The sequence below is a fragment of the Macaca thibetana genome, chromosome 18, assembly GCF_024542745.1.
Source record: "Macaca thibetana thibetana isolate TM-01 chromosome 18, ASM2454274v1, whole genome shotgun sequence".
Classification (NCBI taxonomy): Eukaryota; Metazoa; Chordata; class Mammalia; order Primates; family Cercopithecidae; genus Macaca; species Macaca thibetana.
The window spans coordinates 13,053,944-13,062,193 of NC_065595.1; positions in this window are offsets into that span (position 1 = coordinate 13,053,944).

Here is an 8,250-nt window from a genome sequence, read left to right on the forward strand (position 1 = left end):
TTATAGTATATTTATGTTTTTTGTTCAAATTGGTTTTCCTAAGAAACTGGAGGTATATTGCTACAAAAACCATGTTTCCCTCAAGATACAATAAATCATATTTTGAAACTCAGAGAAAGAAAGCCTAGAATTAGACAAGATGAGGGGGAAGTAAAGAAGATGGGCTGCAGAGAAAAAATAATGAAATAAATACAAAAAGAAAACTAGAATATAGTTTTAACTCATTTATGATTACTATTTCTAAACTACCTTTAGAAAAACAGAGATGGGGCAATACAAACTGAATCTCCCTTGATATAATTTACTCCTAAATGTTTTCTTCTTTATTTCTTTCTCTGTCTGTAAGTACATGTTTATCGTGAAAACTTACCTTCTTTCTTTTGCAATTTCCTGAATATACACAAAGACCTTTGTTTCTCTATGAATGTCAATGTGCTTTTTGAAACTATGACCAAATTGGTTAATCTGCAGTCAAATTTATGATGGAAGGTCGGCTATATTGTTTTGTAACAAGTATGTTCACAAACTAATTTATTCATAAAGTATTTGTAGACTTCATCAAATTTATAAATAAACTTACATGAACCTTTAACATCATGCAGCTAAACAGAGCATTGAGTATTGAAAACCATATCCGTTTTCAACTTGCTTAGTCATGTGTAAATTTATATAGGATAGTCCAGGCTATAGATATAGTTTTGTCATCTCCAATACCATATTTGTTCATAACAGTAGTGCTATAACACGGCAGGTATCATTTGCTTTTTTTTCTAGAGGAGATTGGAAGGTATGTGAGTAACAGAAATAGAAAGCCTGGTGTTCTGTATTTGAGATCCTGATTTATCTTAAAGTCAATGGTAAACAACTAATAAAAAGCATCAAAATCACTGACAAAGAATTATAGAATGCAATGTCTGAAACCTATCTGAGACAGACTCAAGTGGAATTAATTTTGGTCAAGCTTAGACACTGGCATTTTGTTCTAAGTCTTCAGTTGATTCTTACCTACACATTTGGCAAAGAATAGACATACATTAAAATTAGCATGGAATGTCTCAAAAAATGCTGGAATTATTCATTAAGAAAGGGAGAATAGTCTGGGCGTGGTGGCTCACGCCTGTAATCCCAGCACTTCGGAAGGCCAAGGCAAGTGGATAACCTGAGGTTGGGAGTTCAACACCAGCCTGACCAACATGGAGAAACTCCATATCTACTAAAAATACAAAATTAACCAGGCATTTTGGCACATGCCTGTAATCCCAACTACTCGGGAGGCTGAGGCAGAGATTGTGCCATTGCATTCCATCCTGGGCAACAAGACTGAAACTCTGTCTCCAAAAAGAAAAAAAGAATAATGGGAGGATAATTTTGGATTTACTCAATGTTGGCACAATAATAATTGTATATCCTATATGTATATATATCTTCAATAATATATATTGGAATTATATATTATATATATGTAAATATATAAAATATATTACATATATTTATATATAACATAAGTATTTGTATATAAATATATAATATATATAATTATTGTATATATGTATACTATATATAGTATACATATATGTACATATGATATAAATATAAAATAATTATATATAATCATAACATATGTTATATATTAATTATATCATACATATCCTATATATAAACATACAATAATATATATGATATATAATTATTATTGGATCCAAACATATGTATCTCTTAATTTTATGAACTAAGGAATAATAAACTATAAAGAACTATATAAATCATATTAAAGTCATTGCTTAGTTTATGAATATGGGTTTTTGGTGAATTAAACATTGAGTCAATCAAATAATAATTCTTCCATTCTTAATATATAATCCCAGCATTTTGTCAGCAATTCCATTCCTTCATCATTTATTCACAAATATTTCTCTTCTCTGAACAGATCAAAATATAGAGGTAGTGAACTGTAATGAATACACTAAATAATATACTTGAATATTAGATTTGAATAGAATCTACATTTTTGGAAATACTGTTTATACACCCACAAATATGTGTACAAGGATGTATTCAGGTATAATGCCTATCATATACATATGTGCACACATATGCATTCTGTATTCCTGTACTTTTATTTACATTTTCAGAATTTCACAATAGATGAGAATATGATTTATTTTCAAAATGCAAGCTTGCACCAAGGCAGAATTAATTTATCTACTTTAAAAGCAGAATTTTCCTTTGGAAAAAAGTGACAACTTATATTCAATCGGATAGTAAGAAAAAATTTATCTCAGATATAACTTAATAAGTCCAAAAGCTTTTCTAGGTTGTAAAAACTGCTAGTTTCCTCAGCTTCCTGACAGGCTTATATAATGAATGACAATTAAATATCCATTGAATGAATGTGAAGGATAATAAAAATTATTAGGGTGATGAGAAGAGGAAACTGATAAAAAAAATTGGAATTGCTGAGAAATCAAAAAGTAAGGAAAGAAAAGTGGATAATTAGAAGGCAAATAGCAAGAATAGAGTCAATAAAGGGGATATGGTATATAAATTCAGACAGAAATTGTTTAGGGCATCTTCTCAATATCGAGAACAAAACTCATTAATAGCACTTGTGTGACTGACTCTTCTTTCTTAAAAACTAAATTAACGTTTTTTTTATCCTCTGTGTATTTTTAAACCTTTACATGGTTTACTAAGCCTCGTCTCCACAATTCCATTATTTTCAGATGAATTAAATATCCCCGTTTACTGTTGGCATACGGAAACGCTACTGATTTTTGTATGTTGCTTTTGTATCCTACAACTTTACTGAAATTTCATGAGTTCTAATAGTTTTCTCGTGTAATCTTTAGGTTTCTTCACATATAACATTACACCATCTGCCAATAAGAGTAATCTGACTTCATCATTTCCAATTTGGATGCCCTTTATATCTTTCTCTTGTCTGATCATTCTAGTTAGGACTTCTAGTAGTATATTGAATAACAGTGGTGACTGGAAATCCTTGTCATGTTCCAGATATTAGAGGAGAGGCTTTCAGCTTTTCCCCCACTCTGTATGATACCAGCTGGGGAAAATTTAGCTGATGTATGCAATGTTTATATTACGAGTTTTAATATATTTAATAATTTTTACTGTTTGTTCACTTCAGTGTTTTTGGCAGACATTAGTTACTTTATTTTTTTTTCAACTTTTGTTTTAGGTTCAGCAAGTACATGTGCAGGTTTGTTACAAAGGCATATTTTGTGATGCTGAGCTTTGGGGAATGACTAAATCTGTCACCCAAGTAGTAAGCATAGTACCCAATACATAGGTTTTCAGTTCTTGTCCCGCTTCCCTTCTCCCCAGTCTAGTAGTCCCCAGTGCCTATTATTTCTATCCTTGTGTCTACGTGCACTCAATGTTTAGCTCCTAGTTATAACTGACAACATGAAGTATTCAATTTTCTGTTTCTGCATTAGTTGGCTTTGTATAATGACCTCCAGCTCCTGGAAGTCCTAGTCAGAGCAATCAGGCAAGAGAAAGAAATAAAAGGCATCAAAAAAGGAAAATAATTAAAACTATCTCTCTTCATTGATGATATTTTTATATACTTGGAAAAAAAAAAAAGACTCCACTAAAGTGCACCTACAACTGATAAATGACTTCATTGAAGTCTCAGGTTACAAAATCAATGTACAAAAATCAGTAGCATTTCTATACACCAATAATGTTTTAGCTGAGAGCCAAATCAAGAACACAATCTCATTTACAGTAGCCACACACAGAAAATGAAATACCTGAGACTATAGCTAATCAAGGATGTGAAGAACTATAAAACACTGCTGAAAGAAATCACAGATCACACATGCAAATGGAAAATGCTTCCATGCTCATGGATTGGAAGAATCAATATCATTAAAATGGCCATACTACACAAAACAATTTACAGATTCAACACTATTTCTATCAAATTACCCAACATCATTTTTCACAATTGGAAAAATCAACTATTCTTAAATTTATAAGAAACCATGAAAGAGCCCAAAGTAGCCAAAGTAATCCTAAACAAAAAGAACAAAGCTGAGATCATCACATTTCCCAACTTCAAACTATACTACAAGCCCACAGTAATCAAAACAGCATGGTATTGATACAAAAACAGAAACATAGACTGGTAGAACAGGATAGAAATCCCAGAAATAAAATCACCCACTTACAACCATGTAGTCTTAGAAAAACTTGATAGAAATAAGCAATGGGAAAAAGATTCCCTCTGTAACTGGCTATCATATGCAGAAGACTGAAACTGGACCCCTATGTATCACCATATACAAAAAAATTAACTCAAGATGGATTAAAGATTTAAATGTAAAACCTTATATCAGTTTTTTATGTTAATGTTCAAGTGTGTCAGGTTGCTTGATACCAGCTTGTCAACATAATATCATGCAGAAAAAGGCACAAATGAATTTCTAGGTATTTATATTGCAACTTTATGAAGTGCTTAATCTTCATAGCTAGAAAAGAGGAAAGAAGCTCCATCACTGAATGTCAGTGGAGATAAACAGATATCAATCTATAGCATCTCCTTACTTCTTCTGAAATATAGAGTATAAATTATAATTTTTCAAAAGTACTTTTCTAGAAGTTACCTTTGAAAACTAAATCAGAGTTCCTAAAAACTCTTCTATAAAATATTTTTACTAAAACATAATAGCAGAAGTTTGCAAATAGGACTTTCAATCATGACGTAAAGGAAATATTGCCTTAATTCATTCTCCAGACAGAATAGATGAAAGTTAAGTTTTACTTCAAATAATTGTTCAGAACCTGGGACTTTAGTGCTTTGTCAACTTGAAAAACTGAAAAGACACTTTTAGAACAAATTTACTACGTCAGTATCTCGGATTTGCTGTAAATACTTGAAGTATATCACACAGAAAAATGATCTAAGTGTTTCCCTCTTGAAGTTTCTAACTGATTGTATTTGAAGCCTCAAATACATTCTTCAGTATAGGAAGCAGTCTTTCCTAAAAGGTATAATTTTAAAAGTAAGTTGCAGTCATTTATCAGTTATTCCAAAACCAAATAAACTGCTATTTTAAACTCATAAATCATACTTAATCGAATTTCCTTTTGATAATCAAAGATAATCCAAATTAAACAGGAAAAAAACATAATTACACATAACATACACATCTTAAACCATATGATATCTAAATTACATTATTTTTCCTGAATAAAAAGAAAACAATTAAATCGTGTATTGCATTACTCATTACTCATACAAATAAGCAGTCATGACACAGTTCATCTTAGAAATAGCTGAATTTTTTTATTTTTTTATTTTTTGAGACGGAGTCTCGCTCTGTTGCCCAGGCTGGAGTGCAGTGGCACAATCTCGGCTCACTGCAAGCTCTGCCTCCCCAGTTCAGGCCATTCTCCTGCCTCAGCCTCCCATGTAGCTGGGACTACAGGCACCCACCACCACGCCCAGCTATTTTTTGTATTTTTAGTAGAGACGGGGTTTCACCTTGTTAGCCAGGATGGTCTCAGTCTCCTGACCTCGTGATTCACCCACCTCGGCCTCCCAAAGTGCTGGGATTATAGGCATGAGCCACCGTGCCCGGCCGAATTTTTTTTTTTTTTTTTGTCTCATTGATTCTGGCCAATAATCATGATTATGAACCTAAGATTGAAAGAAAATGAAGAATCCATGTTTTTCGATTTGAGCATCTCACAACAAAATTGCCATCCTTGGCTTGCCTTAGAATTCATTCTAGTTTTCCATTACCAGAAAATGACCAAGGAAAAGTTAGCTAAATGTATTAAATACTTGCTTAAATATTTTAATCATCTCCATTTTGCAGATAATGAATCTAAAGATAAAAAAAAAACACATAATAAATAGAAAGTCAAGCTAAAATTCCAGCTTTCTGTACTCAACGCTTGTACTCTATTAATTTGACCACATTATATATTTTTTGTGAAACAATTAAATTAAATGTGTGTTTGCTTCTTATTAACCCTTGTAAGTAACATTCTTGTAGATCATAAATTTCTTTAAACATGCTTGTGTTATGTCAATGCTATAACTTTATGAAGTTAAATACAATGTGTGTTTCATATTTTAATCTGTACAACATTAACATAGTACTTGAAATATAGTGTACTTTTCTCAACTGTTGGGAAATTGCATGCCTTTATCATCAGCCCTTCAAGTAGAGTGTGTTTCTTTGTTTGTTCATTCTCATACCCAACTTTTACTCCCTCTGCAATATGAAGAACATTTAACATTTTAATCAGTACCTCCAAATTAGTCTGGCTGTAAAATATTGAAGCTATCTGTCTTCCAGGCCACTAGCTATCAAAACAACTCAGGAGCATAACATTTTTAATTAAAATCTGCATGATGTATATTGGTGATACTTTCTTGAATAACTATTTTCTATTTCAAAATAGAATATTTGGCCTATCATAAATCCCATGTTTGAAAACCATGAAGCTGTTCAAAAAACACATTTTTTAAAATAAGGAGTGGTCAATAAAATTAATCATAAAATATCAATTTATTCCTGTATTTTTTCAGTGAAGAAGAATCACACAACAGTGACTTATTGATTTATTCATAGAAATAGTTGAGAGTATTAAAATATGATAGACTTGTGTAAAATCTCCTATAAATTTAATTAAAAATTGATGAAAAAGCTTGGAAGTGGGCCGGGCATGGTGACTCAGGCCTGTAATCCCAGAACTTTGGGAGGCCGAGGCGGGTGGATCACCTGAGATCAGGAATTCGAAATCAGCCTGACCAACGTGGCGAAACCCCATCTCCACTAAAAATACAAACAAAACAAAGCAAAGCAAACAAGCAAACAAAATAGCCAGGCGTGGTGGCAGGAGCCTATAATCCCAGCTACTCGGGAGGCTGAGGCAGGAGAATCGCTTGGACCCAGGAGGTGGAGGTTGCAGTGAGCCTAGATCACACCTAGATCACACCTAGATCACACCATTGCACTCCAGCTTGGCAACAAGAGCCAAACTTTGTCTCATAAAAACAAACAAACAAACAAACAAACAAACTTGGAGAATTAGGATGCTTATTTTTTGTGGTGTGCTTGTTTAAAAATTGTATCACTATCAAACTGTAACAATTTTATAATTTATTGTTAAGTGATCATTTTTAGTAGGTAGCTAAATAGATTATTCAGCTAGTTTGAATTCCAAATATTTAGCAGAATATTTATTAAAATCTTAGTAGAAATTAAAATATCTATTTAACTGTACCTGGTACTTCAGTGACTTTGTCATTCCAACTTTAAAAAATATCTCTAACCGGGAAGGCAGAGCTGGCAGTGAGCTGAGAGGGCGCCACTGCACTCTAGCCTGGGTGACAGAGTGAGACTCTGTCTCAAAACAACAACAACGACAACAACAAACTCTTCTTTGTGTTATCATAAGCCATTTTACAAAACAATGCATTGATGTTTCAGTGACCTATTTAAAACTCCTTTAGCTTAAAAAATATCACTAAAGGCACCTGGAACATGAGATAAAAATAGAAAAGCTATCTATTTAAAATACTATCCTAGAATAATCAAACTTTGAGCCTCAAAAATTGCCCAGAAAGTATGATTGAGTCTTGACTGGAATAAATATTGGAATGATAAATGTTATTTTTGTGCAGTATGGAAAAATAGTAGTGTACCATGCAATTTTTATCAATTTTTTATAGTAATAAATTACCTGCAGATCTGATTGGTTTACATGAAGGCATTTATAGCTTGGTCATGTGCAGGTTCTGCTGAGATGCGTGAACTTGCTGTACATGTCTCATTGACATCATCAATACTGTCTAATACAATTTTTCAATGATGGTGTTATTGAGATATAATGGACATACCATAATTCACCCTTTCGAATTGTACAATTAAGTGATTTTTAGTATATTCAGAGAGCTGCACAGCCATTACCATTAATTTTAAGATATTTTCATTCTCTTAAAAGGAAATCCTGTACCTATTACCAATCACTCTCCATCCTTCTATGCCCTATCACCAGACCCTAAAAAAACATACCTACATTGTGTTTGTAATATTAATATTATGGACATTTCATATAAATAAAATATGTGGCTATTTGTGACTGACATTTTTCACTTATAATGTTTCCACAGTTCATCTATGTTATAGAGTATTTTAGTACTTCATTCTTCTTTGTGACTGAATAATATTATTCTGTGTGTGTGTTTATACATATCACATTTTATTT